General features: G+C 47.6%; 2 long non-coding RNA genes and 1 other non-coding gene across 4 annotated transcripts in view; 2 read left to right on the forward strand and 1 right to left on the reverse strand.

The window, feature by feature from the left end:
• The window catches only part of LOC116156848 (uncharacterized), a 96640-nt gene that overhangs the window by 31315 nt on the left and 38596 nt on the right, over positions 1-26729 (reverse strand). The window contains exon 1 of one of the 2 annotated variants that reach the window (XR_010383873.1): positions 10528-10711. The exons of the other annotated variant lie outside the window; for it this stretch is intronic. This is a non-coding gene — a long non-coding RNA (uncharacterized LOC116156848). Of the gene's footprint in view, positions 1-10527; positions 10712-26729 lie in introns of those variants that run through there. 2 annotated transcript variants of the gene reach the window in all.
• LOC135322832 (uncharacterized) lies at positions 19357-26626 on the forward strand. The gene is made up of 3 exons (XR_010383735.1): positions 19357-19483; positions 21801-21901; positions 26035-26626. It is a non-coding gene; the product is annotated as an uncharacterized LOC135322832 (long non-coding RNA).
• TRNAG-ACC (transfer RNA glycine (anticodon ACC)) lies at positions 22477-22549 on the forward strand. The gene has a single exon. It is a non-coding gene; the product is annotated as a tRNA-Gly (tRNA).

Raw genomic sequence — 26729 nt, forward strand, 5'->3', positions numbered from 1 at the left:
ACCACGTTGGGCAGAAATGGCAGATTCTAGGACCCACATGCTTCTCGTTGGCTGGGAGCTGCCCAATGAGCACAAGCTGGCTACCACCTACTGCACCCCTCACAACTGAATGGCAAGTTCTTCACTGAAAGGAGGTCCAAGTAGTACATCTCCCTGGCTTCCACCGTCCACCCATTCCCTGCATGGATGCACTTCTCCAAGCTTCCAGGGGACCTCTCTTCCTGGAGGGAGAGACTTGGAAGAGGGAGGTTAGTGGGACAACCTTCAGCTCCCATCACTCCTGCTGATCTTGGAGCTTCAACTGGTGCCCATCATCTCCTTCCTCCACTGTCCATTCAAAATCCCCTCCCCTCCCCTGAGCTACCACCTTGATAGGTCAGATGATGTGACCCAAGCCCTCAGTCCTCATCCCAGGGACTACGCTGTGATTCTCCTGGGGCTTGCCATGAACCTCACACCACATCTTTTTTGACACTAGCACCTGCAACATGGGTATCTGCTGGACTGTATGCCCCCATAGCAGGACTGCTCGCACGGCAGCCTAGCCTTGCTGCGGAGCCTTTTCCTGCTCCGGGCCCCTCTCAAAGCTGGGAGCCTTTTATGTCACCCCATAATTGAACTGGAGCTGTATCCCTAGGTATGCAATGAGTCCCTCCAGAACCCAAAAGGGTCTGAGTGGCACTGTGTTTCCTTCTTTATGGTGGCAAAAGCAAAATACAGCCATTTATGAATCTTGGTAAAAAGCTTACCACTTTCTAGAGCACACATGTCTCGTCAAAGCCACCCCTTGCTCACTCTCCTGGTTAGTTTGATGTTGTCAGTGTCATGGGTCTGTGTGATGTTCTGCAGGATGTCCAGGTGGTCCACAACTCTTTGGACTATATTGTGACAAGGAGCAAGAGAATTAACATGGCCCTGGGATAAAACTATGAGTGTATATTCTTGTCCATTCTTTGTGAATGTGAGCAGTTTCTGACCTTCTTTCCTGACTGGGATAGAAAATAACACATTTACCAAGTCAATAGTGGAATACCATGTACCTGAAGTCCTATTAACCTGCCCTAGCAAAGTCCCGAGATCTGCACGGCAGCAGCATTTGGGGCTACTCTTTGGCAGAATTTTGAGTTGTCTACAGTCACTCTCTAGGATCCATCTGGTTTCTGCAAGGACCAGACCGATAAGTTTAACATAGATATGATAGGGACGACCACTCCTATATCTTGACGTTGTTAATGATAGCATTAGTATTTGCCATCTTCCGTAGGGTACAATACTGGTTTTAATTTACTATCTTGGTGGGGAGTGGGAGTGTGGAGAATAGGGAGTGAAAAGGGAAGGAGAAAAAGGAGGACAGATTCAGAAGCTTTCACTTGGCCTTCTCCACTTCGGTAGCTCTTACCTCACAGGTCAGGGGACCAAATGTAATGATGACTCTATCTGCCAAGTATGTCAACCCCAATTATACATTCAGAGATCAGAGAAATGAGTGCTTAGTGGTCTCACATCCCCCATGGGTCTATTGTAAGCTGGACTCTGGACAGGACCCCATTATTACTTGGCCCTCAAATGTAGGTCCATAATGGCAATTCAGGTTTCTGGGTATCGATGTCAACTCAGATTCATCATCCAACAGCCCTAGAAATACCTGGGTATCCCCATTTCCACTGTAAAGAGACTGAGTAAATGGCCGTCAGTACCTTTAGGGAAGGACTGGGAAGATCCTTATAGCATAAGCTTTTCAGTCAACAGGTTCTCCCTTCCACTAACACAAAGATCTAACACCTGGGTTAGGTCCAAGAATTGGGCAAGGGATTGTGACATTTCATTGGGGCAACCACCCTAAACCTGCTGCTTAAACATCCTAGCTTTCTTCTGCTGATACCCTCACTGGTTACCCATCTACTTTGCCTGGAGGGATATCTTATTCTATTAACCATCTCCACAGCTCTCTGCAGGTCAAGCTCCACTGGCTGCCACCCTAACTTTACTGGTTTTACAATCACTGTGACCTCCTGGCTTTTGTAGGAGCCATCACCGTCACTGCTACCAAAAGACCCAAGCTCTGTCACAGTCTCTTCCACTGTCATCTTCTACCATCACCTCGTCTTGCAAAGGGGAGAGCCGCCATTGAGCTCAGGGACACTGATGCCCTTGAACCAACACACTCCCGATGCACTTGGTGGATAAATCTCCTCTGGGCCTTCCTGCAGACTATCATCCTGTGCTGGGTCTTCTGACCTCACATGGTGTATTCATTCTAGCATCTCTGCTTCCCCGATCCTTGTAATCCCTTTCTCCACCACTTTCCATGGCAACTCAGGCATTTCAACTTTTCTCAGCATACGTCATCATTCTCTTAGGTTTCTAGGAGCTTCCTGGGCAGCAAGTGTGCACTGTCCCCTTGGATCCTTGTCAGACGGTTAAATCTCATACCCTCAAGTAAATAAACTCCCCTTATCCAGTCATCTGTTCTGGACTCCTTGACTCAGCACCCTTAAAATACAGTTTACTGCATAATTCTTACAGTTCTTCTGAGGTATAGTCCCTTTTCTTCTATAAGACTCTGGCTGGGTCATGATGCACCTTAGCTTTGATTATCAGCTTGGCAGCCTGGAAAGGAGATGGGGGTAGACTCTGGGGAAGACCCCTATTTCTGGGTGGGGGAGAAGCCTCTGCAGTGTCTTCCTGCATGCACGGAGTACTGTCTCTTATTAGAGAGTAGGGGGCCACCTCTGCATGCTGTGATGGTGCAGAGTCTGGGGAGCCAAAATATATAGATGTTCCCATCCCACGCGTCCCCATCCTGTGTCAGGTCCCAGCTTTTTCCCAACCAGGGCCCTGGCCTTACCATAGCAGACTTGCCTCAGCTGAGCATTATTCATCTTTGAATCTCCATACTATTAAATCCTGACCTTGATCATAAGCTTTTTCTGCTCTCCCTCTGCAGGAAATAAAGGCTTATTTGTAAAACACCCAAAGCCCCTTCACATTTAGTTTTTGTTTTTTAAGTGCCCTCAACTTGTTATGATCTCTCTGAAGGGTCAGTATAACTTATGTAACTTGAAACAACCAGTTAATTCCACTGTCTTTGTATGCATTGTCCCCTGTGCTTTTCAAATACCTGAATCACTGCATGGCCAGGGGGTTCCCTCCACTAGGACACCCTTCCGAGTCATTACCAATCAAAGTTTTAGCAACTGAGCTGCCACCTTATACCAGGTACTATCGTGCCTCACATACCCCGGGGATGGGGTCTTCGTTGACAGCTGGGCAGCAAGTGATCCAGTAAATAAATGCATCGTAGCTCCTGTGCCAGTTTTGGTCCTTCAGGAAGCAGTCACCATGGAGTAAAGAGTACAAAATACTGGGAGATAATGTCTGTGAAAGATGAAGGGAAAAGAACAGGATTCGGCCTTCTGATTGTGATGCAAACCTGACAAAGCCTCTGTCCCACTGGCTGAGAGCTGCCTGGGGAAAGTGTGGCTACCCAAGAGTGCTGCCGCAAGAGGGGGTCCGCTAACTGCACTCCTGGCAGCTTGTTATGGGTTGAACTATGTCTCCAAACCACCCCCTCCAATAAAGAAAGACATGTTGAAGTCCTAACCCCTGGGACTCCCTGAATATGACCTTATCTGTAAATAGTATTGTTGAGGATGTAATTAGTTAAGAGGTCATGTTGGAGTAAGGCGGTCCCCTAGTCCAATATGATTAGTGTTCTTATAAGAAGGCCATGTGAACACAGAGACACACAGGGAGAATACCTCTGTAAAGACAGAGTGTTAGAGTCAGGCATCAACAAGCCAAGGAATGCCTGAGGCTACCGGAAGCTAGGAGAGAAGCACGGAGCAGAGCCTTCCCTAGCACCTTCAGAGGGGCATGGCCCTGCCGATTCCTTGATTTCAGACTTCTAGCTTCCAGAACTGTGAAAAAATTAATTACTTTGTTATGACAGCCTTAGGAAACTCATACACAGCTGAATAGCAAGTTATCTTTCGAAGAGGGAGCTGAGTGGTGCACCTCTATGGTTGGCACAAATCTTAAACTGGCTCCAGAGCTCACATTCTTTACCTTCCTTGGGGGGCCCATGAACTGGGAAGAGCCTGGAGAGGCTCAAGACCCCACGCTTTCCTTTGGAAGGCCTCCCACCACCACCTCCCCTCCACACTGGTCCTCTGCTGTGTGCACTCAAAGACTGGGGTGATGGAGACTTGGGGCAGCCCCCCACCCAGAAAAGAGAGGCAAGGCTCTAAGAGGCCTGAGCCCCTTCTAGGCCACAGCAGCTCATCTGACCTTATCATTTAGTGGCCCCATCATTTAGGTGACAGGGAAGGAGCTTGATCTGCCACTTCTCACTTTGGAGCTTCCTTCTCCTGTGAGGCTGGCCCCCAGTCCTTCTGAAACTAGAGACACTCATGGAGGGGGGCAGGGGCTGCAGAGGGCACTCCCTTCCAGGCCCAGCACCTCTAGGGAAGAGCTTGCTACAGCCTCTGACAGACTACACACATGTATATTTGGGGGGATGGGGTATAGGATTTTCATAAGGTTTTCAAATATATCTCTGACCAACCTTCCAAAGGTAGGAACCCCTGGTTTATTCCAAATCTTCCTCTCGACCAGCATCTCTTCTCAGCTCTACACTGGGCTCACTGACTTCCTCCCCTCTCCACAGCCCCAGAGATCTGCCCTCTGATGACACCGTGGGGCCAGGTTCCATCTTTCTCCAAAGAAGACTGGCCTGGTACCCCTAGAGGTCTCCACAGACGAAACTCCAGCCACTTGAGACCTCAGGGGGCCAGAAGTGCCAAGTAACTGAAACGGGTGAAACAGGCAGCCTTTGAAACTGGAAAAGTCTTGAGCTGCCTTTGGGGATAGTTTTAAGAAGTGGAGGAGGAAACCCGTGTCCTGAGTTCCCACCCTGTGCCAGACCTGGTGTGAGTCCTTTGCCTTCTGAGGTCACATTGTTACTGGCTCCATTTTGTACATCAGACGTCATGGGCTTAGAGAGAAGGCAATGGCCCAAGGCCACCCAGTTTCAGAGTGGTGAGGTTGGACCTGACCCAGATCTCCTGCTTGCTAGCTTGACAGCATGCTGCCCTCTCTGAAATCATCCACATGGAGAAAAGGATGGAACTCTACAATGATTCATCTCCCAACCTGACTGAAAGAGAATCACGTTTTTCATACAGTTCTTTAGAGGGACATGCCAGACTTATTTTTCTGGTGTCGGCAAAAATTGTGAGAAAGACTTTGACACCGGCATTAAAGATTACTGGGTGTCTTGTCTAGAGTCTTCTTCCAGGTTACCCTCTCATTTTACTATCCTTGAGATAGACTACAACTCTCTAAGTAGTGGAAAATTGATAATAATGCAAATTCTTTTTTCCCCAGAAATGCAAATGAATTGCATCTGTTGGAATGCAACTGATGATTTCCCCGTGGACAGACCAATTTTCTAAATATTTTTACATACATCAGCACTCTTATAACCTGTATATGTGAGGTTCTCTTAGTTCTCCTTTGAACCAGTTGTGCCATTTTCCTGGTTCCCTCATGAATTAATGGGTTAACTGACACATGTTCATTACATATTTGTAAGTGGCTGGGAAATTCATACTTACTGGGTGACTTTGGCTCTTAATGCAAATCTGCTACTCATCACCTAAAGCGTGAGAAGTTGCACGAGGCTGGGCTTTGTGTTAAACGAGCTATTTCACATCTCTTCCAGAGTTCATACAGAGACACTCTTTCTTGTTGTTGTTCTTCTCTTTATTTTTATTACTATTTCCTGTCTTCTTGATATTTATCCTTGTGTGGATCATAAGAAGAGCCCTGAGCACAAATCTACCTGTCCTTTAGTGGAAAAGCATGTGTGCTCGCCAAGGCCACACGGGAGACATTTATTGACACTGTCACCTCTCTGTTTACTCTCACTCCAAGGACAGACTGTAACCCAGCAGGATGGCAAGGGGCAGGAGGTTCAGGCTCTTTCTTACACACTTGGGCTCTGATAACAGGAAAGGCTGTTGGAGGCTCCAGTACTGATAACCTCCTGGGCCAGCATGAGCCAGACAGGCTGGGAGCTGGCGGGGAGCAGGCAGCTCTGACCAGGCTGAGGATCCACCAGCGTCTGAAAGATGATGCCGTTGGTCCCTATTTGTCCCCTGCAGAGACCCAGCCTGAGCTGAGCCCCAGAGCAGGAAGGAAGTCATCCTGAAAGGCAACGTTCAGGATGGTTCCCCACAGCTGTCGTCTCCAAAGCTCTTTGATCTCATACCATTATTGGTTAAAAATAATCTAAGCATGCTGTTTCAAATATGTGTGCACTTTATTTCTAAATATTATATTTGTTTATCTCTATATTAAATAGCAATAAAGCTTAATGACTTTTTTGTTATAAAAAAAAATGCCTATAAAGAGAAGTTCTTCCTGCAGCCCAGAGATTGTCTTGCACCCTGACTTTGAGTCCACCCCATCCCGGAGTGTGTCAGTCTTCACAGCACAGGAGAGAGTAGAACTCATAAGGCGCTTAGAGCCTGGCTCTACCACTGATGACTTCAGACAAGCTGCATCTCCTCTCTGACCTGAGTTCCTCCATCTGTTCAAAATCAAGATTATAGGACCTGTCACTGTCATGCCTCCCTTACAGTCTTAACATAAACACCAGCTTGTGTGAAAAATTCGAAGTCCTATAATTATCTGCTGTGAGGTGTCATTTCCAGGAGCCTGAAATGCTGGCGCTTTTTGTTTTTGTTTTTTTAACAGTAGACAAAGCCTTTCAGCCGGAATGAAAGTTCAGGTCTAAACAAGGAATTACCCCCTGAGGGTAACACCTGGACAGTATAAACTCGCCAGGGCAAAGCCACACTAAATTACCGCCATCAGATCCTCTTCCAAGAGGGAGGGAATCCTGGAGGGGCAAAGCGATGTAATCAGGGCCCCAAAGTAAATGTTGCTGACTTCCCTTCTTTGCCTCCAAAGAGAGCTAAAACTTCACAGTGACAGTATTTGCTAAAAGTAATCACAGGAACTACTACTTACCTAGCACTCAGGATTCCTAAGTGCCTTACATGTGCTCGTTTTTGAACTGACACCAGGGGTAAAGCATGATTGTCCCACTTGACAGATGGGGAGCCCGAGACTAGGAGACACTCAGTAAGTTGACCAGAGTCACCTGGCTGCCAAGTCTCAGAGCCAGGTCCTCTGACCCCAAGGCCACCTCCACCATGGCGCCCCAGCACGCCATGCAGCCTGCCTCCCCGGGCGCCTCCATCTTTGGTGAGCCAGGGATGACGCCGTCTGTCAGTTCAGACTCTCCCTTAGGGAGGGAGAGGGGGGCCAAGTGGGCCACCAGCAGCTGTGGAAAGCCCCTAGGACCAGGGAAGGCCCCAGCAGCCCCACGGCTGGCACATCCACGTTCACAGCCGCTTCCAAGCTTGCAGCGGCGGGGAGGGTGGCATCTAAACTCACCCAGACTCCCGGACACTGTTTCATCGACCTCTCAGACTAAGGCCCACAGAGGCGATCCGCCCCCTTGGGAACTCCCATGGTTGGCTGGTGGGTGAGAGATGGCAGAAGCCGCTGTGTTTGTCAGAAGCACTGGCCTCGAAATCAGTCTGAGATTTAAATCCCAGCCCTGCCACTTATTCACTGTGCCTTTCTGTCCAAACCGCTTTATCTCCGGGAGCCCTGGTTTCCCTATCAGTACGATAATGCATTGCAAATCATCATTTATTCATCCAACGAATATTAGGTTGAAACATATGAACTTATTGATTTTTAACCTTTTTTTTTTTAACTCCCCAAAACAGCCATTTCATGTGGTTCAACTCTAGTATTTCTTGAGTGCTACATTAGTCAGAGTTCTACAGAGAAACAGAGAAGCAGAACCAACAGGTTTAAGAGAGAATTAGAGAGAGGGCGTGTGTGTGCTTTTAAGGAACTGGTAAATTCCCCATATTTTAAGGGGCTGGCAAATCTGAAATCTGTAGGGCAGGCCAGAAGACTGGAAATTCAGGTGAGAACTGACACTGCAGACTTGTCTGAATTTTGCAGGACAGCAGGTGGAAGGAAGTCAGGCAGGGTTTCACTGTGACAGTCTTAAGGAGAACTCTTTCTTCAGGAAACCTCAGTCTTTGCTCTTAAGGCCATTCCCTGATGGGATGAGGCCCACCTACACATTATGGAGGGTCACCCACTTTACTTAGAGTCAATCAACTGTAAATATGAATCATAGCTACACGTCCCTTCACAGCAACATCTAGACTAGTGTTTGACCAAATAGCCAGACACCATGGCCTAGCCAGGCTGAGATAAAATTAACTTTGCAAGTGCCAGCTAGGTACGAGGCTCTGCTGTAGGTGCGTGGGGTACGTGAGTGAATAAAACTGACCAAGGAGCCTGGCGCAGGGAGCTTACATTCTAGTTGAGAGACAGAAGGGCAATCACCAGCACAATACATAAATAACTGCGTTGATGTGAAGAGGGAAAAAAGCAGGCGAAGGCGGATGCACATCCCGGGGGCTGGTAGGCACGCCCCGCAGAGCGGTCAGGGGAGGCAGGCCTCCCTGAGGGCCACGGCGGGAAGGCGCGAGGGGCCAGCCACGCCAGAGCGCTCTGGGCAGAGGGACCGGTCGGCGTGGAGATGTGAAGGCCGGATCGTGCCTGGTGTGTTCTGGAACTGAGAGGAGGCCAGTGCAGCAGGAGCGGAGTGAGCGAGGGGGAGACTGACAGGGAGGGAGTTCAGAGAGGTCCTGGTGGGCCTCGTAGGTCATTGTCAAGTGAGAAAACCAGGGTTAAATCAGAGACATATACATGTCATGTGCCCAGGCTGGATGGAGTCTGGCAGAAGATAGGTGACGTGGGTCCTTGGGTGCAGGCCAGTGAACTCCGGGGCCTCCCCACCACTCTCCTCCCCACCTCTTGGATTCTGTGTCCTGGACTCCAGTTTTACCCACTTCGTTCCTAAACAGGGATTTGGGGAGCCAGTGGACCACCATGACAGCCTGGAAGTCCACCAGCAGCTGACGGATACGTGAGAGAGCCAAGACCCATCCTGGAAGGAGGCCAGAAATACCCTGGGTGGGCCAGGCTGAGAAGGGGCTGGTCCGAGACACACAGACCCCTTCCCCCACTGGCATCCCAGCCCTGACCTGCCTGCCCAGGCGGCCAGCAGCCCCAGCCAGCTCTGTCCCGGGCTTTGTTCCTGAGTCTCCAAGGCCCCTCTTCCTGCCAAACAAAGCCCCCAGCCCCCGCCTGCCGCCCAACAGGCACCTGGGGCCTCCGGGCCTGGGAATCAAAGCCTGTTTTGCAAAGGAGGCCCTGTGTTTGGAGAAACACCCATCCCCTGCTGCCCAACCCTTCAAAGAGCTCGCATTGTTCTGCGCTGAGAAGGCGCCTCCTGACGTGAGGGCAGGGCTGGGGCTGACGCGGGTGGACCTCTGATCTCAGGCCAGGCCCCCCACACCACTCAGGGGGGATGCAGGGGCCAAGCCAGGCGTGGTCTGTCTCATGGCACCATGCCCCCTCCTGCCCTCTGCCCACCTGAGCCCCTGTCCCTTGTGTCCTCACTGAGGCCAGGACCAGTTGGCCCAGGCCCTTCCACCTGTCCAGATGACAACGTGGGCCGAAGGGGCATCAGGACAAGAACTGAGGTGCCAGGAGTGTGCCAAGGCGAGCGTGTCAGAGACTGTGTGAAAGATGCCTTCGTTTCACAGATTGCGAGATCGAGGCCAGAGAGGAGAAGGAACTGGACCTGGAGCCCAGCTCGAGCTGGGGCAAGACTGGACTTCACACCCTTGGTAATGAGAGGTCCAGGCCAAATCACGGGCCTTCTGACCCAAAGCCCACTGTTCTCTTTTAAAAGAAATATTTCGTATACACTTTTTATTCCCCCCATGTTGTTTTCATTGCAACTTAACTTCAGGCAAAAGTAAACTTTACTTTAGATAAATCTTCTTAACAGAGAGTGGAGCCCACAGAGCTAGCAGTGGGGCCTAGAAGTGTCCTGGTCACTCACTCAGCCCTTGGAGTCACTCTCCTGCCCCTGCTTTCCTTCTCCTGCCATCATCACACAGCCCAGAGGTGGCCTTGGGGCCTCTTAGCCTTACTCCTGTTGTACTGAGGTCTCTCAAGGCATAGAGAGGTTGTCATCTACCCAAGGTCATACAGGAAACTAGGAGCAAGCCACAACTCAGAACCCCATCCCAGGGGCTATTTCCATACTCTGTTTTCCTCCAACTGCACTCTTAAAGCTGTGGCATCCCAGGTCCCTTTGCCACAACATCCCCAGCACCAACATTTATTGTGTGGTCCAAGATACTGACCAAGATCAAGGGCTCTGCAATCAGACAGACTTGCGGCCCACTCTGAACGTCAGTTTCCTCCTCTGTCAAATAGGACTGATGGCAGCCCACAACCTGAGAGGCTATTGTGAAGATTAAATTGGGGGCAAAGGATAAAAAGTCCTTAGTGAACAATAAATAATAAACACTCAATAACTGTTATCAGGATAATTATTATTACTCCTACCTTCACTCTTTGGAGCAGCGGGGAAAGAGGGGGCCAGGGTAAGGTGTGGCACTGTCTCTTTGTGTGAGCTCTTCCTGAAGCAAACAGCAACAGCCTCTTCCTGCCAGGCTAAAGCGAAAGGGAAGGGCCAGGCAGGGAAGAGGGGGGTGAGTGTTACAGAGACTTCTGAACTCCAGCCTGGGATTCTCGCATTTCACCTACTTGGCCTTCTGAGCCCTGAGCATGATCTTTTGACAGGCAGGATATTGCTGTCCTGGTCATCTTCATTAAGTATCTAACGACCATAGAGGTCACTTCCAGCCCCAGATTCCTGGAAAATTCCACCAGACTGTTTGGGGCAGCAGTGTGGCAGAGTAGAAACTGTGGTGACACCTTGAGCAAGCAGCCACTTAACTTCTGAGACTTGCTTGAGAGACTGGCAAGAATGGCAGTTAAGAGCTCCAGTCCCAGCCCTATCATTTGCTAATCCTGTGATGAGCTTGGGCAAGTCTCTCAACCTCTGTGGGGCTCAAGTGTTCTTCTATGGCGCAAGGATAAAAATATCTTAGCAAAGTATGAGATAGGATACTCTAGGTGCCGTATTTCCTGGACCCTAAATGGTGCAAGGTGACATTACCCAAAATTATACAAAATGCCCACCGTAGTGTGTGGCTTCTGATGGATGCTAAACAAATTCTAACTCCCCTTTGGAATGAGCAGAGTTTAGATTCTTTAGAAGTTGTGTCAATGGGCAAGTCATTTCAGCTATTTGTTAGGTGATTCCTCATCTATAAACTGGAACTAAACATAACTTCCTTACAATATTAATAATAACAGCTGCTATTTGTTGATTACATACGACGTGCCAGACATTCTCTGTGCTAGGTAATTTTCGTGTATTAACTTGTCATGTTTGCAACGAGTCCATAAAGAGGTATGCTGATCCCCATTCTACAGATGGGGAAACTAAGGATGGGCACAGCTGGGCATTCAGCCCGACATCAGAGCCCTGCTTTTCACCGCCACACACACACACACACACACACCGCCTACCACTCAGCACCCACAGGAGGGGTCAAAGAGGGGCTTGTGTACAAAGTAACACATGGCATCTACCAACGCTAGTGCTCTTCCGGCCTTGCTAAGAACCAGATCAAGTACTGGGGGACAGAGCTGGAGATACAAGTATCACGAAGGATTTTTTAACATTTGCTTTTTACATTATAGAAGATTGGCAAGTGGAATATTCATACAATGCAATACCACACAAATAGTAATCTAAAGATGTCTTAGAAGAATTTGCAATGACATGGAGAGACATCCATGATACTATGTGACAAGAAAAACAAAGCCAGTTCCCAAACAATGTACCTTGACTGATACTGACATGCGATTGCTTAGAAGAATGCCTGGAATGATCTATATGGCAGGTTATTAACACCAGTGCTTATGGCTGGCCGGCAGGATGGCGTGGAGTTGTTATTTTTTTCTTTTTGATCAACCATATTTTCTAATTATTTTTCTAGCATCAACAAGTATTTCTTTGGTAATTTAAAAATATTCACAAATGTAGTGGGGAGGGTATAGCTCAAGCAGTAGAGAGCATGCTTAGCATGCATGAGGTCCTGGGCTCAATCCCCAGTACCTCCTCTAAAAAAAATTAAAATAAAAAAACCTAACTACCTCCCTCCACCAAAAAAACAAAACAAAACAAAAACAAAAACAAAAAACAAAAAAAACCAACAAACAAAACAAAACAAAAAATATTCACAAATGTAAGAATAGTGACTTAGGTCTACCAGTTTTTAAAAGATTGAGTTTTGTGCTATAACATTCATTTATTCACTCAATAAATATTCAAGTATTTACTATGTGTCAGGTACTAAGCACCAATCTAAGTTCTGTTCAGTAGCAAGTCAGTCCAGAACAAATTTGCTATGAAGGAGAGGATGGTGGGAGGCACTTGGAAAAGGGGCACGGAACACACATGGAGACCAGCCTCATGCTTTAAAGGACACATGCCTTCCTTTTGACAGCCCAGCAAGCCTGCGCTTTTCCCTCCATGGTGATGTAGCTACATGTGTATTCAAGGGACTCAAACCTCCCTCCTGAATGACTCACTGAGAGGGAGATACAAGAGCTCATACCACATGTGAAATGACCGAGAACAAACATCTGTTGAGGATCTGTCACCATGCTAGGGAACTTCATGTCACCCAGTCAATGAATCCTCCCAACTACCTTGCAGATGAGGACGCTGAGGCTCAGAGAAGTCAAATTGCTTCTCCCGGTGACCCAGCTAGTCAGGGAGTGAGCTGGGATTTGAATCCAGCACCTTCGAACTGAGACTCCATCACCCTTCTACTGAAGGACCCACTGTGTCCTGCCATCTCCTTCACCATCATCAGTGATCTGGAGCATCACATGCTGGGCACCCTGCTAAGGGCGCTGTCTCAAGATATTCATGGTCTCATTCACTCTTCCCCTGAGGTGGAGGCAGGAGGCAGGTGGCATTAACCAATGGGGAATCCCAGGCTCAGACAGGTTAGTCACACAGCTCTGGAATGGTGGAGATGAGATTCAGTCTGTCCTGCTGGGTTCCAGAGCTGTGGTCCTCAACAGCCCCTCATCCTATCCTAGGTTAGACTCCTCTGAACAACATGGAGCACCTTGGGGTGGCATTAGTGAACACAAACAAGTGTTAGCTTTTCTTTTCCCTTGCTTTTTACAACACTCAGGGAGCCTGTGTAATGTGGAAAGATAAAGAAAGTAGAGGAGTACAGGAAAATGGAAGATGTAGGAGGAACATTTGACAGTTTGTCAAGCTGTCAGAATCAACACCTTGTTCTTCTATAGTAACTATAATTCAGTTTCTGAAAAATGAGCACGGAAGCCTGGCAGGGAAAGAGAATGGAGAAAAAGCATGAAATCAAGTTCCTGGAGGTAGAATTGAAGGATGAAAATGCTTGACCTGGAGGAAAGTGGTTTTGATCATTCAACTAACAAATATGTGTACAGCTTCTCCTCTCGGGCAAGCTTTGTACAAGGTGCTGAGGACACAGAAACCAACAGGACAAGACGTGGCCTCTGTTCCCTTAGAAACATGAAATGGGTAGGGGATGGTCATGGTCTCTGCCTGCAAATATCTGAACAGGTGCCAGGGAAGAGAGAATGGCCTTGTTCTCACTGTATTCTCTGACAGCCTTTCCTTAGTGCATGTACATGGAGAGAGAGAGAGAGAGAGGAAGAGAAAACTCGCTCTTGTGTTTCTTCTCATGAGGGCACTAATCCCATCACAAGGGCCCCATCCTCATGACCTCATCTAACCCTAATTACCTCCCAAAGGCCCCATCTCCAAACACCATCACACTGGGGATTGGGGCTTCAACACATGAATTTGGGGGGGACACCAACTTTCAGACCATAACAGGGGTCTCAGCATGAACAGGGCAGCTGCCCTGGCTCATTGCAGAAAGCCCTTCTATACTTAGTTCTGTGCTTCTGTGGAAGTTGATGGCTATGCAGACCCTGTGCTGAGGGCCAGGTGTAACTCAGGCAGCTGAACTTGGGCAGGGCAAGGAGTTGGGAACCAGACAGAACACCTGGGTGGTTCACTCATCACTCCTCTCTGCCCTACGAGTAGAGATGCAAAGATGAGCAAAACCACTACTTGATAAGACAACCCTGGACAAGGCACTTGCCTTCTTGTAGTCTCAACTTCTTCATCTGAAAAAGAGGGTGTGATGGCACCACACACTCACAAAGTTATTGGGAAATGGGGATGAAGTAAGAAGATGTGTGTTAATGCTCAGCACAGAGCTTGACACATCAGCACCCAGTGGATGTGAGCTGCCATTGATGATTACTAATAATAACTATAGCAAGCACCTGCCATGGGGTTTCAGCCAGAGTGGGGAACATACAGGAACACAGATGGGGAGATTATAGTATAGGAGTCTCTCTACCTCAGAGGTGTCCTCTCCTGGAGTAGGAGTCAGGGAAGGCTTCTTGGTGGAAAGGATATTTTGAGCTGAAACAGGAAGAAAGACTGAAGAACTTGAGGAGTTTTGGGCCAGGTTATTATGAACCAAAGGATAAAAAACAACAACAACAACAACAACAACAACAACAACAACAAAACACAGGCTGTTGGGTTAACCGGAAAAAGAAAATGGCTCAGGTGACCATATACATACGTTCACTGAGTAACCTGCTCAGTCATTCACCATTTCCCACAACACAGTCATAATGGCTTCAGCTCCAAAGTCACAACTCAAACATCCCACCATCTGACCACAGCCTGCACTCTTGCACCACATGTACTGCACAGGTCCCCTCCAATTGTTCTTCATCACACTGGCATCTCCAGCCACTGGTCCTCTACTTTCTTCCAGCCCATCACCCCTGTTCTTCCTCTTGTCTTTCTTCTCCCCACTGCCTGCCCAAGTGGCAACCACTTTTCTACTGTTTCTATGAGCTCGACTATTTTGTTTTGTTTTATTCCATGTTTAGATTCCACATATAAGGGATATCTGCAGCATGTGTCTTTCTCTGACTTACTTCATTTAGTATAATACCCTCAAGGACCATCCATGTTGTCACAAATGGCAGGAGGTCCCTTTTTCACAGCTGAATAATATTCCATTTATTCCATCTTCTTTTTCCATTCATCCATTGATGGACACTTAAGTTGTTTCCATATCTTGGTTATTGTGAAGGGTACTGCAGTGAACATGGGAGTGCAGATATCTCTTTGAGATGCTGTTTCCATTTCCTTCAGATATATACCCAGAAGTGGGATTGCTGAATCATATGGTAGTTCTATTTTTAATTTTTTGAGGAACCTCCAGATTATTTTTCATAGTGGCTGCACCAACTTACATTCCCATCAACAGTAAACAAGAGGTCCCTTTTCTCCACTTCCTCGCCAGCACTTGTTATCTCATTTATTTGGTGATGGACATTCTAACAGGTGTGATTCATGTCCTTTATTACAGCTCAGAGTTGAGGTCTAACATTTCAATAACAGTCTTGCAAATGCCATGAATTCTCTTGCTCCTCTATCTTTAGATCTCACTGGTTGAGCAAACCTTCCCCTATTTGCCTCCTATGGTTTCCTATGTCCAGCACCAAACACTGCTGAGAACTGCACACCACAGGGCAGAGGGCTTCCCCATAACTCCAGAACACTCACCTCAAATGGACCTTGGGCACTGCCCATAACAAGCCACCCACCAATGGCCACTTCACACCTTCACCATCCTCCTCAAACCTGCTTCTTCATTCTCAGTGGTAACTCCACCCTTCTACTTGACAGAGATAGAAAACACTATCCCTTATCTACACACACACACAGACACACATGCAACCCTCCACCCACGCTCTTCCCTTCCCCTTCTATATCAACACAGGAGCCGATATTCTTATCAAAGGCCAGTTCTCCACCTGGATTTTGGTGCCCTGCCTTCCACCTTTCTTGGAAACCTTGTATTTTTTATTATGCTTTCTTTTTCCTGGATTTTCTAACTCTACTTCTCCATCACACCTTTCCTGTTAGCCTTTAAACACAGTCAAATCACCTTGTTAAACAAAAACAAAAGCCAGCTCCCTCAATCTCACTTCTTCTCCGGCAACCACCCTCTGCCTTTCTTACCTCCACTGCTGATCTCCTCGAAGGAGCTATCTGCACTCTGTCTCCACAACCTCAGCTCCACCCATCTTTTCTGACAGCTTTAGTGAGGTACAACTGATGTACAATAAACTGCACATGTAGAAAGTATACAATTTGATAAATTTCACCATATATCTACACCCATGTAACCACTACTAGAATGAAGATAATGAACATCTCCATCACCATCACCATCACCACCACCCCTAGTCTCTTTGTGTCCTTTACAACCTTCCTGCTCTATCACTCCCTGAAAATGCTCTTGATAAAGGTATTAGTGAGCCGCATCTCACCATATCCAATGAAAAATGGTAACTGTTCCTTAGACATCTCAGAAATACCTCAAATACAACTCATCCAAAACCGGACTCATGGGCTTCTCCCCTCCCCTCCAAAACTGGCTCCTCTTCTGGTAGCAATATTCAAGTGCTAGTGGGAGCCAAGAGTCTAGGTGTATTCTTGGTACACATGAGCAATGATGCACCAAGTACCACCCATTTCATATCTTCAATTATCTCTGTCCCCTCCTCTCCATCTTTATCATCACCACCTTAGCCCCAAACCCCTTCATGAGTCCTGCGTCATTGCAGGGTCTCCCAACCGAATCTATGTTGGTGAACACAATTCACCTCCTAGCTGCAGCCTGAGGTATCTTTTTGGAGAGCAAGGATGATATAGACAAAGACTAAAACCACCAACACGATCTACAAGGCCTGCAAGGTCTGGCCTTCCCTCTTGTCTCCAGCCCCACCTTACCCCATACTCACTCAGTCCCTGAGCTCTCACCACGCTGGCCTCTTTTTAGTTCCTTTAATTTACTGGGATTCCCCTATCACAGGGTTTTGCACATGTTGTTTCTTGACCAGAATGCTCTTCCTGATCATGCTTCTGACCTTGGCTCAAGCATCATTTGCTCAGAGAAGCCCTCCTTGACTTCCCCAAAATGGTTGAATGATCTTGTCACATCTTCACTTAGCACTCTGTACATCTCTGTGTAGTATGTGCCATGTACTTGATTAACTGTATGGCTATCTGTTTCCCTTACAATATGATTTCCCTTACTAAGTTCCTAGGCAAGGGGAGTGGGTCTGTCTCTGCTCACCATGGTTTCCTCAATGCTTGACCTGGCAGACCTAGTCTTCAGCATAAATAGGTGTTAAATTAATGAGCGTAGAGTGAGTATCTACTGCATGCCACACTCTTCTGTACATTTCTTTAAGCCTCACAACAGTCTTGCAAGTGGGTATTTTGCTCTTTATAGATGAGGTCATCGAGGCTCAAAGAAGCTAAGAAACTGAGCCGTGGTCCCACAGTGGGAAGTGACTGAGCCTGAGCAGGAACCAAGTTGGTCTGACTCTAAGCCAGAGTTCTCGTCAGTTTCCCCAGCTGCCTGGGAGGTGAGGAAACACTCTCATGTCTCATCCCACACTCGCCTGTGCATACCAGGTGCTCTGCAGCCCGATCTCAGCTCATCTTCAGAATCAGTACATGCAGTGGGTGTTCTATCCTTTTCCAAAGGCAGTAATTGAGGTACAGAAAGGTTATGTGCAGAGCCCCAGTTACTCAGCAAAATAGCAAACCTGGGCTTGTAACCCAGGGTATCAGGGCCCTTTTTGCCACACCAGACACGACAGAACAGGTAAGTGAAAGCACAGCCAGAGGGGATATCCTTCAACCGCCCACTGAAGACTCAGCTGGCTTCTGGGCCTCTTCTTTAGTTCACACTTGCCAACTTGAGTCATCTGGGCTTTGAAAAATACACATGCCTAGAACTGCTCTGTTGACCCAAGGCCCCAGCATCAAAGAGTCTCCAACCAAGGCAGGAAGCAAGGGTAGGAGCCAAGCCATATCCCTAGTGCCCACTCAAGGAAGCCAGTGTCAATCAAGATGGGAGGTGGCAGCATAATCCTGGAACTGACCTCCCACCTCCACTGAAAAATTAACTGCAGTCTCAGGTAGCTTTTCAAGGACAGCCTGTGTCAGTCATCAGCCTCCCTCCAGGGCACTGTGTGGAAGCACAAGGTGGGTGGAGCCCTCGCTGACAGTGCTAGGTGCCCACAGACTGTGGACAGAATCAGCCAGTTTCCAGCTGGAGGACAACCAAGAGCCCCCGGGCACTGGAGCTGCTGGAGCCTGAGTCTCCCTGCCCGCCCTCTTGTAGGCGGGAGTCAGCTGCAGCAGCTTGTGCTTAGGGTGGGGCTCCTAGGAAGTCTGCCCTTGCCCGCAGAGTGACAAAACCATCATGTGAGTGGTGGGATGAACATTCCACCCACCGGGGTCTCTGTCCACGGAGGACCCACGAGTGCCACCATGGTTTCCTTTGCTCATGCCTTAATTCAAGAGGGAACCAAACAGACCAATGCTTCTCAAATTACTTACAACATATCTCAGATCTTTTTGTATTACCACACTTGGAGGTCAAAGCAGTGTCAAGACAGAAAACAAGGTCTCCCTCTCAGGAAACTATATTCAATAGTTTGTAATAACCTATAGTGGAAAAGAATTAATATATATGTATAACTGAATCACTATACTGTACACCAGAAACTAACACAACATTGTAAATCAACTATACTTCAATTTAAAACACACACACACAAAAGCAAATTGCTGCAAAATGTTTCTAAATGCTTACTCAGAACATTGGTACTTAACTCACAATGGACTGGTAACAAAAAGAGTTTGCAGACCAGCACAGTCCATGGACCACACTTTGAGTAGCACTGGAACAGAGAACCTGTTACAGGCTAAGATCTGGAGGAGGCTAGAGGGGAGACCTAAGAATGAGAAAGACCCTGTCTGCTGCCCTGGAGGCGCACAGGCTACAGAGAAGGACACCTGGGTTCACGTTCTTCCATACCAGATACTAGTATAACCTTTGGCAACACATTTCTGTTTGCTGAAGCTCGGCTTCTTTATCTGGAAAATGGTGGGGGAGGAGGGTACCTAGTATAGAAAATATCTGTTGTTTCTTTCCGCCCAGTGTCTGGCATCTGACTTCCCTTCAGGTTTGGGTGGGCTGAGTACATAACCTTGGCTTCAGGGCTGGGTGCATAACTTAAGTGTGACCAGTTAGTTAGCAGGTTCAATGCCCTGACCACATGATTGGTCCAGAGATGGGCACATCCCCAAACTGAGCCACTGAAAATCTATCTTGGATCCCTTGCTGGCTGTGTTCGGGAAGAAATGCTCTTTTCATGCTTGGTTGCTAAGCACAGGGAAAGCCTTTCTAAAAATGAAGCCAATGCAGAAGAAAGCTGAGCAAAAGCTAGAGAGAAGCCATAGTGTCATAATGCCTGGATTCAGGTGAGTTTCCATCATCTCCTCCTCTCCTTCTCCTGGTCACCGTCCTTGGTCAGACTTCATTGACTTTCCTTCCCTTCTCTGACCTCCCTGCTGACATGCATACAGGACAGGAAAGGTCAGAGAATGCATTTGGGTCAAGAGGCAGGGGCCAGCTATGTGACTTCGGATAAGCCACTTCATGTCTCTGGACCTTGGTCCTCTCATCTGTCAAATGGGGAGGCTGACTGTCTCAGACTCTCAAAGTTCTCTCAAGGACTTGGCATACTCGTGAGCCAATGTGATCTAGAAGCTTAAAGTGCTGAGCATTTACCCAGGACTCCCGCTGGCGTTTTACTCATTTCCTGGAGGCCATGTGCCATGTGCAGGTGGATAGAGTGTAGATACAGGGCTTTGTCAAAAAGATCTGATCTCTGCTTATTAGCTGTGTGACACTGTGCATGTCTGTGGTTCAGCCTAAGACCTTGTTTCCCCCATTTATAAAATGGGATAATAACAGTACCTACTTTCACAGTCTGACTGTGAGAGAAGAGTGATAATGTAGGCGAAGCACACGGCACATAGAAGGTGCTTTAAAAGTGGACTTTATAAATTTTTTTGAATGGGAAGCAATTAGGTTTATTTATTTTTAGAGAAGGTACTGGGGATAGAACCCAAGACCTTGTGCATGCTAAGCATGCACTCTACCACTTGAGCTATACCCTCCCCCCTGCCCAAAGTTTTTTAAGGACGCCAAATGTAGGTGAAACCTAGCTGACTAATAATGCTCAGGAAAGGTTCTGGTGTGTTCGGGGTAGTGTTCCTCTTTTGATGCTTCCTGAACAAGACATGTCCTAGAGATGTTATTAAGTCCTACCTGAGACACAGCATCCTCTTGATAACCTCTCTTTCCCCTGCTCTGCTCTGATCCAATCAGGTACTAAATCCTGTCCATTCAAACTCTGCAACCAGGTCATCTCCTCCTGTCCATCTTCCCCTTCCCTCTGCCCTGCTGCACAGCCTCCACCCTGTATCCCTTATGTCTCATTCACCACCTCTCCCCTGTAGCACATTGTGGGGACTGGCAGGAGCTTTCAGGAGCCACCCCCTAAGTTCAGAAAAACCCCATGACTTCCCATTGCTTAACAAATAAAAAGCAGGAGTCTCTAGAAGGGACTGTGGGTCCCCCACAAACTCTTCTCAGCTATCCTTTCTACAACAGGTGCTATTGGTACCCCATCCGTATCCCCTTAGCCCAAACTCAAAGTCACCTACAGATTTGGTGAAGGGTTCCTGTCCACACTGGTGGTTCCTACCTCAAGCACACCCACACTTCTTTGCCCAGAAGCCTTCTGTGGCAGCAAGAGCGGGCTCACCCACCTGGACAGGAGTGTGGGACTGATCAGATTTGGTGGACAAATACCCCAGATTCCTCGTCCCTCGGTTGGACAAGGTGTGTTCTACACAGTCTCTCAAAGGGTCCCCAGTGGGACTGAGCCCCAGTTACCTAAAGGGTAACTTGTTCATCTTTTACTGGTTTTTCTCTCTGTCTCTCTTTCCCCAATCCTTCATGTCCTAGGCTTTCTGGGGACATCCTCTCAAAGTACTTACACCTAAATTGTTGATTCAGCATCAGCTTTGGAGGGTACCCAAATATGGACGCTTTCAAAGCTCAAGTCCCACCACACCCTTTCATGCACCCTTAACTTTAGCCAACTTAAACTATAAACTAGATGCCCCAAACATTCGCCCTCCCGTGTTTCTCTTCTTTCTGTCCCTGTTACCTAGAAGCCCTTCTTGCTTTCACATCTGTCATCTCCTATCTATTTTTCAAGAACCAGCTCAGGTTTCACTGATCTCATGATAAGCACAAAGAGTGATTGCTCAACCCTTTGAACTCTCAAGCAGTCCCTCAGTCCCCTTGGTATGCTCTTTGTCCTCTAGGTTTCTTGACCTAGTAGAGTCTACTGACAATCTCCCAGCCCCTCCCCCCTGGCCCCCCACCGCCCACTTTTGTTCAATGGCTTACTCCCACGGCCACAACTAGACCTTATCATCACCCAGAACTGCCCAGGCTCTGGGATCTTAAACTCCAGAGTCCCCAGAGTGACCAGACACTTCTCACTCTCTTGCTTCAGAGGCATCTGCTCTATGAGGTTATCAAGATCTCCAATCTCCTCTTCTGTGTCTCTCGGCCCCTCCAAGCCACACCTACCCTACCAATCCCTTGGGTCTTTCCCCAAACCCGCCAGTCCCTTGGCCCCTTCCAATCCTCGAATTGTACCAAACCCAGCTCTGGGTCAGTTCACTCATTAGCCTTTTTTGGCTCCCTCTCCACCAGCGGCCTGAGAAGTACGAAGTGTTTAAGGGCACCCACAGGAATGACCAGGACTGGAATCTTGGCTCCACTACATGCTTATTGTGTAACCTTGGGCAAATTACGTAAGTTCTTGGTCTGCAGGCTCCTCATCCATAAAAGAGAAAAATAATAAAACATACCACTCAGGTGAAAGGTTCAATTTTAAAATGCCAGGGACACGGCAAACCCTCACTAACTGGTTAAATGTTTGCATTGCTTTTAGCACCCACATCAGCTTCATCGGGTTGGGGAATTAAATGATGTAACACATGGAAGGCACTTAGAACCGTGTCGGGCACAGGGCAGGCACTCCATAATGTTGGCTGCTATTATTATTACTGAATTGGTTTCTTGGACTACCATTATAAATCACCACAACTGGGTGGCTTCAGACAGCAGCAATGTATAGTCTCATAGCACTGGAGGGCAGAAGTCTGAGTGTAAGGTGCCTTCAGGGTTGGCTGTTTCTGAGTCTCTGCCAGAGGATCCATTCCTGCCTCACTCCTTGCTGCTGGTGGCTGCCAGCAGTCCTCGGTGTTTCTTGGTTTGGGGATATGTAACTTCACTCTCTGCCTCTGCATTCATATGGCCTTCCTTTCTGGGTCTCAGTCTCATATCTCTCTCTGACTTTCTCTTTTAAAGATACTTGTCCTTGCGGGGTGGGTATAGCTCAGTGGTAGAGCGCATGCTTACCATGCATGAGGTCCTGGGTTCAATCCCCAGTGCCTCCATTAAAAAAAATTTTTAAAAGATACCTGTCATTGTGTTCATGTTTACATTCACAGACTCCAAAGTTTAGGACTTGGACACATCATCTCAGGGGCCAGCTCTCAGCCTTCTACAGTGATCATAACAAAGAGTTTCAGGGGAGGGGAAGCCAGATTGCAAAGAATTAAGGGATGGGGAGGGAAAGAAGAGAAAAAAGATTATTTCAAAAAAGACAAAGGGAAGATAAAGAAATGTGGATAATTACTGACAAGAGATTTGGTTAAGAAGAAATGCAAATAGAGAGAGAGAGCTGGACGGGAACTAAGTAGGAGAGAAAGTGTTGTGCACATTTTTAAACATGGTAGAAAATGGATTCTCTTGAGGGGGAAAGGATAATAGAGAAAGATACCTTGAAAGATATCCTTGAAGATACAGGAAAGAGAGAAGAGGAGCAGTGGAGCAAGGTGCAGGCCCCAGAGCAGACACCTTCAAAAAACTCAGGGCGAAGGGGATGACCCAGTAAAACTGGGGATGGGTCAGCCACAGACTGACAGTGACCACAGAACAAGTTGGAACAGACATAGCATTGGAAGAGAAAAGGCCAAGCCAAGGAGCCACCAAAGACAAGAGAAAACATAACCAAAGAGCCTCTGGAAGAGCCGGAGACTTAAAAGGGCTGAGTCACAGATCATCTGCTAGGCAGTTGACAAAGCACTTTCTCCAGTTTTCCATCTGAAGCTCTGACTACTGCTGGAGGGCAGGCGGAATTATGGTGCCCCATGGGTGGAGAAAGAAACTGAGGCCCAGAAGGCCTGGGGGTTACTGAAGGACACACACGTAGTTGGGACTACCAAAGGACACACAGAGCCCCCAGGGAGGGGCCAGGGAGCCCAGGAAGGGCTGGGGCATCCTCCGTCTGAACACAGGAGGAGACCTCGCTGAGGTCCAGAAGCGGGCACTCTTTTATACAGTTGCTCACGCTCCCCTTTTTGCACTCTCCACCTTGGGCTGCTTCTTTCTGGTTTTCTACCTTTTGAATTTTCCTCAAGAGCCTTTCCCGAGTACCTCTTCTTCCTCCAACCCTTTACAAATCCCAAACTGGATTCACCTTGATCCCCGCAAAACTGTCTCCTCCTTTTGTGTGTCCTCCTTGGTGGCTGGCACCACCAGCCACAAATCAAACTCTGCCTCTCCCCAACATCCTGCCAATCACCAGGCGTTGTGTCTTCTTCCCTCTAAATACCTCATGAGCCTGCTCACTCTCTCCTTCCCCCAGCCTGCGAGCCCTGTCTTACCTGAACCCTGCAACAGGTTCCCACCAGATCTCCCTGACTCTTGGCCTCCCCAGCCCATCCTCCAAGCTGCTATACCCTGATCTTCCTGAATCATAAAGATGATGTTCTTGCCCACACGTTTAAAGATCTCTGCTGGCTTCAACTCTCAGTTGGGTCAAGCACTGACTAGCATTCAAAGCCCTTCATGATCGAGCCCCTGCCAGGTTCTCCAGCCTCATTAACCCTGAGCATATTCCCACCCTCCAGCCACACCTACGATTTGCCATTTCTCAAATGCTCCCCATGTTTGTCTAGGTTATTCCTACTGCCTGGAAGGTCTTTCTCCTTCCCACCACCGTCTGCCTAAAGCCAGCTCAGTTATCTGCTCCTGTAAGAAGCTCTCTGTGGAGTTAAACCCTCCACACGCACTTTTCCCCACTTCTCACGCTATACAGTGACTGTTTCCCTGCCTGTCTACCCACTAGAGGGGACAGAAATTCCCAGGTTGCCAGGGTGGAGTTCAGGAACGGACACACAGTCTGCATGCAGTTCCTGTCTGCGGGACTGTGCTGAGTTGTCCAGTGCGCACCAATCTACCATAGTTTGTACTTCACTTCCTCGCTGCTCCGTTATTGCCACTCTTCTCCATGACACAGAGTCAGCTCAAAACATCTTTAGACAAATAAGCTTTTTTCCCCCTTTCCATTATTTACATGGAATAGAGTCCACAAACTACTGTTACTTGGCCCAAGTTTATACTTAAGTGCGTGGCTTTTAATAGGCATTGCCAGATGGTTCTCTAGAAAGACTGTGTTGTTTCACATCACTGCTGCGTGTGTGCATGAATCCCTGCACCACCCCCAGCGCTGGGATTTGTGGTTTTCATTCATATTTGCCATGACAGAGGGTAGGGACTGTGGAGTGGAGGTGGGGTCTAGTCCAGGCTGCGGGGTTCAAGGAGAACTTCCTAAAGGAGCTGACACCTAACTTGGACCCAACCAGCTGATGTTCCCTCTTGCCTTGCTTCCATAACATCCTGGCCTGCACTGGGCTTCCCAGTCTTACCCCCACCAGTCTTCATCCATCTCCTGCCGTGAGGCTCCCAAGTCCCAGAGGCAGTAAATACAACAGCTCAAGGGGAGTAGATGTTTTTTCCATCTCACAAATGAGAAAACCGAGGCTCACAGGGACTACACGGCTAGTGAGGGGTGGTACAGGAACTTGAACCAAGCCCTATGTGACTGTCCCCGGGCCAGTGCTCTACCAGCTACTCGCACTGAGAAGGAAGAAAAAAGACATTTCCTGGGAAGACTAGATGCCATGCCCCAACAGAAGCCACTGTTCACCTACCACTCCATTCACAACAACCCGGCAAGGTAAGAAATACCAGCTCAGTCTACAAAGGAGGAAAGTGAAACCCAAAGAGTCTAGATGACCTTTCCAAGGTTACACAGTGGAACAAGCACAGGGGGGCCCTGAACGTCCAGGAACATAGACTCTTCCCCTCGATGGAGGGCTTCCCCCCAACCCCAACCTTCCTGCCACACTCATCTCAAAGGGAACACACCAGTTCAACAGTGTTATGGGTTGAATTGTGTATCTCCCCAGATTCATATGTTCATATGTTCCTCCCTCCATACCTTAGAATGTGACCTTATTTGGAGATAAGGTCTTTACAGAGGTAATCAAGTTTAATGAAGTCAATGGTGTGGGCCTTAATTCAATATGACTGGTGCCCTATAAAAAGGGGAAATCTGGACACAGAGACAGACACTCACAGAGAGAAGATGATGTGAAGACACATCAGGAGCAACTAGACAAGGAACACCAAAGGCTACCAGGAGCTAAGAAACAGGCCTGGAACAGAGCCTTCCTACAACCCTGAGAAGGACTCAACCCTGCCAACACCTTAATTTCAGACTTCTAGCCTCCAGAACTGTGAAACAACAAGTTTTAGGGGTTTTTTTTCTTTTTAAGCAACTCAGTTTATGGGTTTTTTTGTTTTTTGAACTCATGATCTTTGTGATTTTTAAACATTCTCATGTTTTTATTATTATTACATATTTTTATTAGAGAAAACTTAGAGAGGATTAGACACTATAAAGAAGAAAAATTAAAAACACATGTCCTCTTTGGAGGAGAATTCTTGGGTGTGGGGGGGTGGCAGGGGTAACCACATGCCCTTTTATTGCACTGTTAACCCCCTCGTCTGTTTCTGTTTTTTTCCCTTGCAGTTACTGGAATCTCACTTGCAAGGCTGCTGTGATGCTTGACTGAGACTGCGTGGTTCTAAGCACAGGGTAGAGCACCCAGTCCAGTGCTATAAACGGTAGATATTGTGCATATTTATACAGACATTGAATAAAATTGGAGTCATGCTGTTTTATAACTTCCCCTTTTCACTTACCAGCATGTCTTGAGTGCTTCCTCATATCTTTAATAGCCTTCAAGAGCGTGAGATTTAATTTCTGCCCAGCCTGCCACCTCTGAACACGGCATCATCTATTTACCCAATTCCTGCTGTTGAACGTTTAGGGAATTTCCAATTTTCCCCAGTTATGAAGACGACCAGGATAAATAATCTTTGATTTTAGGGTATATCCTGGAAGGAGAATTGCTAAATCAAAGCATAACTCTTTTCAAAGCTTTTGGACATTAAAAAAATGTACCAATGGTCGTCAGAAACGCTGCACAATTTACCTCCTCGACAGAGAAAAAGGCACTGACTTCCACAGTCTACCAACATCTGATGTTTTCATTATTTTTATCTTGACCAATTCTATACGCAAGAAGAGCCGGAATCTTCTTTTCATTTGTACTTCGCGATTTCTAACACTTTCAAGAAAGTTTTTGTATTTCTCAGTAAATTACGTTAATCATCCTTTGCTGGTGGTGTCCCAGGTCAGTTCCTTTCATTGTTACGGGTTTA

This window comes from Camelus dromedarius, chromosome 14 (genome assembly GCF_036321535.1).
Source record: "Camelus dromedarius isolate mCamDro1 chromosome 14, mCamDro1.pat, whole genome shotgun sequence".
NCBI lineage: Eukaryota > Metazoa > Chordata > Mammalia > Artiodactyla > Camelidae > Camelus > Camelus dromedarius.